At 41.9% G+C, this 7,472-nt stretch overlaps 1 long non-coding RNA gene across 2 annotated transcripts in view; it reads left to right on the top strand.

Moving 5' to 3' along the window:
- Positions 1 to 4,995, top strand: part of LOC102253351 — a 21,495-nt gene extending 16,500 nt beyond the window's left edge. Inside the window, exons 5-6 of one of the 2 annotated variants that reach the window (XR_001361242.1) lie at positions 2,383 to 2,467; positions 4,590 to 4,995. This is a non-coding gene — a long non-coding RNA (uncharacterized LOC102253351). Of the gene's footprint in view, positions 1 to 2,379; positions 2,468 to 4,589 lie in introns of both variants that reach the window. The other variant, XR_001361243.1, reaches the window with a different exon arrangement.
- The last annotated feature ends 2,477 nt before the right edge of the window (positions 4,996 to 7,472 follow it).

The raw sequence follows: 7,472 nt of genomic DNA, 5'->3' as shown, positions 1-7,472 counted from the left end.
GGAACTGGGTGGAGGGGAGCTATGGGGGGAAAAAAGAGGAACAACTGTAATCTGAACAATAAAGATTTAATTTAATTTAAAAAAAAAAGATTAAACTGTCACATATTTGTAAAGCTCTTGCATTTTTCCTAAAAAATGTAATGCAGGTGCGAACCGGGATAACTATTTTTCCACCAACAGTTCAGAGGAGTGTAATGTGTTTGGAATGATGGCAGCTTCTACAAAAGCTGACGTCGGAGAGATGCTGGGCCTAAGCTCTGGCTGGAAGGAATCAAGAGGAAAGAATGTCTCAGTGGTTCTGCTGGCGGGGGCAGGAGGGGCTCGAGGAGGAGGCAGAACACTGATCTTTTCTGGAAGTGATGTTGGAAGTCAGTGTGGATTGAGAAATACACATGGCCATACATGGTGTGAGGCTGCTCCAAACAGCTGGGCTCACCCCTCGGCTTCATGAACTTCACACTGGAAGTTTCGACTGAAGTAAACTTCTGACCTTTCCATCAGCTCCCTTGAGTAATTCAGGGTTTTATAGACTATTTCATATTCCCATGTAGGAGATCTGAACTATGACTTCTATTACTGAAGAAGGCAGCATAGTTTATAATTACTGCTAATATTATAATGTTAGTAGTATTCCTATAATTGTTTTTAAATTATTGACTTTTAGAGAGAGAAGAAGGGAGAGGGAGAGAAACATTGGTGTGAGAGCACAACATTGGTGCTGCCTCCTGCACACCCCCTACTGGGGAATCTAGGCCACAACCCAGGCATGTGCCCTTGACCTCGAATCGAATGAACAACTTCCTGGTACATAGGACAACGCTCAACCAACTGAGCCACACTGACCAGGGCCCTGTAATGTTTTAAAGATTACAAAGACCTTTCACTTGTATTCTTGTTTTGTTTCCTGATAATCCTATGAGATAGCTATTATTCTCACTTTACAGATGAGTAAACGGATGGTTTCCTGTTGTCCTTTAGCTAATGTTTAGGTTCTTTCACATGGCCTGAGTTCCTCCCCAGTCTGACCCTTGCCTGTTCCCCAGATCCCTCTTTTACCACTTCCCCGAGACTGTTCTGTGTTCCAGCTATTCTGGATTTCTTTTGGTTCCTTAAATAGGGCAGGTTCTTTCCAGCCACAGGCCATTGCACATGCCATTTCTTCTGCCTAGCCCACCTTCCATCTCCTCGTTGGCTAGCAACCACTAATCTTTCAGGTCTTCACTTAGCATTTCTTCATGGGAGCCTTTCCTGCACATTCAGGCTACATTGGACTCCCTACTAATATCCTCTTGTACCACCCTGCTGGTCCCATTGCAGACGCATCACACTGAAAACTACCTACTTAGTATTTCTTGTTCCTGCTAGATTGTAAGCTTCACCAGCAGAGACCAAATCTGCCTTATTTAAAAAAACAATTTACTTGATTTCAGAGAGGAAGGGAGAAGGGAGGAGAGAGAGAGAGAAACATCAATAATGAGAGAGAATCACTGATCCGCTGCTTCCTGCATGCCCCACACTGGGGATCAAGACCACAAACCAGGCATATACCCTGACCGGGAGTTGAACCGTGACCTTCTGGTTCACAGGTCAATGCTCAACCACTGAGCCATGCCGGCTGGGCCAAATCTGCCTTATTTGTTAGTTTCAGTGCCTAGTACAATATCCTGTTGCTCTGAAAGCTGTTGTAACCACGGTCTGCTGTCTGGATTCCATAACCATGGAACGTGCCCTCAAGATAATGCTGAGGAGCTTTTCAGACAAGCGTCTCCTGATAAGTAAGCAAATCCTTCCATTAGTGACCAAAATGCACGCCTCCCACAGCAGACTGCGGGGTTAGAGCACAGTGCAGCTGTGTTTCATTTGATAACGACCAGAAAAGGCTGGTGTGCTCACCTCTTCTGTTGTCTCTTTGAGGCTCACATAGCAATGAGAACCTTTGTCCAGCATCCTATGTGACACAAACATAGAAAGTAACTATCCCTTCTTATAAAGCCACCTCCCAAAGACAGGCATGGTTAACCGATAAGTTTGGGGCATGTTCTTCCCGTTACATTTTTATACTCAGTTTATGCATTCAATTATTTTAATAATGAAGATAGGCTGTGGCCTCTTTGCTTATTCCCCTTTGTAACCAGCACAACACATTTCAGCTTTGCCTCATGAAGCTAAGTGTGTGGGGCTCTGTCATGAAGCTAATCCCCAAAGATGACTGAGAGCCACGGAACAGTTGGCAGATGTATTCCTTGAGAAGCATGTCTTGTGGGTCAAGTCACAGATGACAGGAACATTTAAAGCTGTCCATACTATTTCTACCTTGGTGCACACTTGGTTTGGGTCATTTACTGATGGCTGGCACATTGATTTTTTTTTTTTTTGAAGCAGTGAGGTTCAGTCATCAAATTAATGGTGCAAGTGCAGGAGTGGAAGTAACACAGTTGCTCAGGCTCGCACGGCAGGCGTTCAGCAGGTAAGTGGGGCCCAAGGGGAGGAATTGGTGGCCTCATTTCAACACCTGCAGTGAGCTGAAGTCCCTGCAGGTTGCAATCTGTGAAAAGGGGTACTTTTTTTTTTTTCCTTCGAGCCAGTTACATCTCTAATCACCAAAGTCTTTGTGAAAATCCATCACCATATAACTTCCTAAATCCAGTTAATGATGATAATAACCAAAATCTGTAGCTAAACACTCGGGCAACACCGTATATGGTTGTAAATGTTCCAAATAGCGTCTCAGTTCACATCTCTGTGAGGAAAGAACATTGAGTGGATTCATTACACGAACCACTGCAACTGAGCCGGGAGCTTAAGGCCACATTCCTCGAATGTGTGCACTCCACCAAACAGGCATTTCACATCAGGCAGCAGTGACCAGGCAGGCTGGACAACTTTCATCAACCAATGATTCTAAACAAGACATGCTTCTCAAGGAATACATCTGCCAACTGTTCCGTGGCTCTCAGTCATCTTTGGGGATTAGCTTCATGACAGAGCCCCACACACTTAGCTTCATGAGGCAAAGCTGAAATGTGTTGTGCTGGTTACAAAGGGGAATAAGCAAAGAGGCCACAGCCTATCTTCATTATTAAAATAATTGAATGCATAAACTGAGTATAAAAATGTAACGGGAAGAACATGCCCCAAACTTATCGGTTAACCATGCCTGTCTTTGGGAGGTGGCTTTATAAGGGATACTTTCTATGTTTGTGTTTTTTCTTCAAAATTTGGAAAATGAATGTGAATTACACTTGTGAACAGAAATAAAATTTAAAGTAGATTGGAGTTAGTGATAGTGTTCTCGGATGAGTAGCAAATTACAATGAGGTTGGTAGAGAAAACATGTAACAATTTTCTATTATACACAAAAAAATACACTTGAACAGGGTGGTCCAATAGAACTTCAGTGATGGATATGACCTGTATCTGTGCTGCCCAATATACCATAGTAGCCACTGGCCATATGTGGCTCCCGAGTATTTGAAATGTAGCTAATGCAACTAAGGAACTTGTTAAAGTTTAATTTAAACTTAAATAGCTGCATATGGCTATAATATATATACTGTATTTGGACACACAGGTCTAAAACCTTTCATTTGCTGGGAATAAGAAACAAGAGTGCCAACAGGGGCAGGGAGAGAAGACCAGATTTGGAAGCCAAGAGATTTACATGAATTATATACTACTTTGTTGTCTATCCAGTGGAGATGGTCTATGTACTCTGTTACTCTTTTAGGAATGAAGTGAAAGGAGACACTTCTTTTTTAAAAAAAAATATATACTTATTTATTGATTTAAGAGAGGAAGGGAGAGGGAGGAAGAGATAGACACATCAATGATGAGAGAGAATCATTGATTGGCTGCCTTCTGCACGGCCCCTACTGGGGATCAAGCCCGCAACCCGGGCATGTGCCCTTGGCCAGAATCGAACCTGGGACCTTTCAGTCCGCAGGCCGACACTCTATCCACTGAGCCAAACCGGCTAGGGCAGGAGACACTTCTTTACACTTATAAAGGCAACAGCATTAACTTCATCTTCAACACCCCTTTACATCTTCCTAACATTCAAGTGCTCCATTGATAAAAGAGGGAACTGACCTATTAGAAAAGCAATAATCTCATTCATCTAAAAATTTTTAAATGTTTTATACTTTTTATAAACTGTTTCTCTCCTCTCCATTATCTTGTATTCAATGTTCTTGTTTTGAGACTTCTCCCATCAAACCATCAGCCGTTCAGTATCTGGTTTTCTTCTCCTTAACTTTTTTAGAATATCCATAATATTAGTATATATAATACAAGTCCCCAAATACTTAGACTGGGTTGAAATTGCAGTGTAATGCAATATACCTACACAATTTGTCAAATTGATAATAAAGGTTAAGGTTGGGCTTGGGGTTGGGGAGAAGGCGGATGTCTCAAGAGGACCAACTTGGTGTGGTCGGCTAAACCATAGCAAGATTTATGATTTTTTTCTTCCCAGTTGTCATCTTAACTGGTATATAGTATGTCTGCTGTCAGCTGCTGGCAACTTTCTCAAGAAAGCCCAGATTATGGTAGTAAGCTATGTTCTTTCCCTGTTGCTAATTTCACCCCAGTGTTGGAACCAGAAGTCCAATAATGAAAGCTACAGCTGACAGATACCAGCAATAGAATCACAGGAGCAATCAGAGCTTTACAAACGTCAGTAACAACCGAACTGACTTTCCTTCCTACACTACCATCAATCAAGTTTGCCATCAAACGTTCAGGTAGGACCACCAAGCCTTTGATTTGGTTTCCCAGGGAAAGCCGTTGTTTGGCTCAGTGTTTTATTAACATTAGGTTCTCCTGTCTTTTACTCTTGCATTTGAACCCAAACACCTTGACCACTTTGCATGTATCAGGGTTGGTACAAGAAGGCATAGTCCATCTTGGTTGGGTATTTTGCACTGTTCAAAAGATAGTTTTATAAAAAACAAAACTAAAACAACTCTGAGGTCCTAAAACTAATATATAAGTGAGAGGAGATTGAATTCTCATCAGGTGTTGTTATTCAGTCAAAAATAATGCTGTCTCTAAGTATAGATACAGCGGGATAAATATATTACCAGGTGCTTCTTTTTATGATTTGCTGAGAAGAAAAATCACTAACCCTACAAATGTGGTTCCAACTCTTTCCCATAACATTCTAGGACCTTTTTGGGTAATAGAATAAAAAGGATTTATTTAAAGCTGTAGAACTCCTCTTATAACCCCCAAATTGCATACTACAGAAAGATACATTCTTTTTTTATTAATATTTTTTTTTATTGATTTCAGAGAGGGAGAGTGAGAGGGAGAGTGAGAGAGAGAGAGAGAGAGAGAGAAGAGGAGAGAGAAACATCAATGATGAGAATCATTGATAGGCTGCCTCCTGCACACTCCCTATTGGGGATTAAGCTTGCAACCCAGGCATGTGCCCTTGACCAGAATTGAACCCTGGACACTTCAGTCCACAGGCTGACACTCTATCCACTGAGCAAAACCGGCTAGGGCAGAAAGATACATTCTTTACAAATAATTTCAAGAGGTTCCTTACTCCCTGAAACGCATACTTAGAACTTGCAAGTTAAGTATTCACCCACTGCCTTAGCTGGTTTGGCCCAGTGGATAGAGTGTTCGCCTGCAGACTGAAGGGTCCAGGGTTCGACTCTGGTCAAGGGCACATGTCTGGGTTGCAGGCTCAATCCCCAGTAGGGGGCGTGCAGGAGGCAGCTGATCAATGATTCTCATCATTGATGTTTCTCTCTCTCTCCCTCTCCCTTCCTCTCTGAAATCAATAAAAATATATTTTAAAAAAATTCACTCACCATTGCCTACTGTTCCCAAAAGGCTTTATTGCTTCACAGGATGGTGGGCACATGGTCCTATATACAGATTTTGTAAATTAGTAACCCACACATGTAACCTGTATGTTCATGTAGACCAGTGGTTCTCAACCTTCCTAATGCCGAAACCCTTTAATACAGTTCCTCATGTTGTGGTGACCCCCAATTTCATTGTTACAAATTGAACATAATTAAAGCATAGTGATTAATCACAAAAACAATATGTAATTATATATGTTTTCTGGGGTTGTTCGACTCCCAAAGGGGTCGCAACCCACAGGTTCAGAACCGCTGATATAGACGAAGGTCACCCCAATTAAATTTTTAAAATCTGTAATAATAAAAGCATAATATGCTGATTAGACTGGATGTCCTTTGGATGAAGCTGGGACTGCGAGGGAAGCCAGGGTCCTGGGTGCCACAGGGAAGCTGGTGCCGGCAGCTGGGGGAAGGAAGGCCTACTCTCGCACGAATTTCGTGCATCAGGCCTCTAGTAAATAAATAAAATTCTCCACACGGAGGATCAACACATTCGTCTTTCCAATGTTCTGATTTCCACTAAAGTGTAAACCAAGAAATATTAGGGAAAAGGAAAATCATTAAATATCTTAAAGCTATTGTCTGGGTAGAGTCTGACTATATGATCTTCTGTGGAAGCATGACAACTAGCTGGAAGAACACAGGTTTTGGATACTGTCAAGCTTGGGTTAACCACTGGTTCTGAATGTTATGTGCAAAATAACTACTTTGCCTAATTTTTCTAAGCCTGCTTTTTTATCTGTGAAATGAGTATATTACCTATGATAGGGAGCTATTTGGAAGACTAATAATAAATTAAAATACCTGACACAAAAAAGGTTAGATCAAGACCTTTAAAAATCAGGACTCTGGTGTCCAAATCAGTCAAAATATTAGTAGAAAAGAGAGAACACACTCAAACTGGATAACTTGAGGAGGGTTTAATAAAGGGACTATTTACAAAGACATGGGCAGCGTTCAGGGAAACCAACAAGGAATGATGGAATAATCCAGAGCTGGTTAAGGAGTTGTCCTTTATGTCCCTGGGTTTGAAGGGGCAGAGAGGAGGAGCTAGAAGCTAGAGAGGGCTGCGTAATAGGGTAACGGTCTTTGGTAGAGGGACTTAGACAGCCCATGTGACCTGGCAATGGGGAAGCCAGAATAGATTTCCTGACCATCCTTTTCTCAGGCCTTTTGATCATCTGAGGGTTTACTAATTGCATCAACACAACCTGAGTGAGAGGGCAAAGGGGCTTGTTAATGCCATACACATGGGTCAACAACTCACGGCTGAAGGGCAAATGGAAGACGTCCAGCACAACCTCTCCCCCAACACAATTCAAACTGAACTGTTACACTGTACAAAGCTTACATGTATGCTGAGACAAAAATGTTTTCTTTCCAGAATTCTTTTTATTTTTTTTTTAGGGGAGAAAGAAAAGAGAAGGGAGAAAGAGTGGGGAGAGAGGGTGGTGGGGAGGAGAGAGACTTTCCAGAATTTCTGATGTAAAATTGAGTTATTTTATTAAAGCGGAATTCTTCTCAGTCTTTTGTGAACCTGTTTTGCAGCTTCCTTAAGCACATGCCTAGAGTCCACAGAACAGCCCTGAGCTT

The sequence above is a fragment of the Myotis brandtii genome, unplaced genomic scaffold, assembly GCF_000412655.1.
Source record: "Myotis brandtii unplaced genomic scaffold, ASM41265v1 scaffold157, whole genome shotgun sequence".
Classification (NCBI taxonomy): Eukaryota; Metazoa; Chordata; class Mammalia; order Chiroptera; family Vespertilionidae; genus Myotis; species Myotis brandtii.
This window is presented reverse-complemented; position numbering and strand designations above follow the sequence as displayed.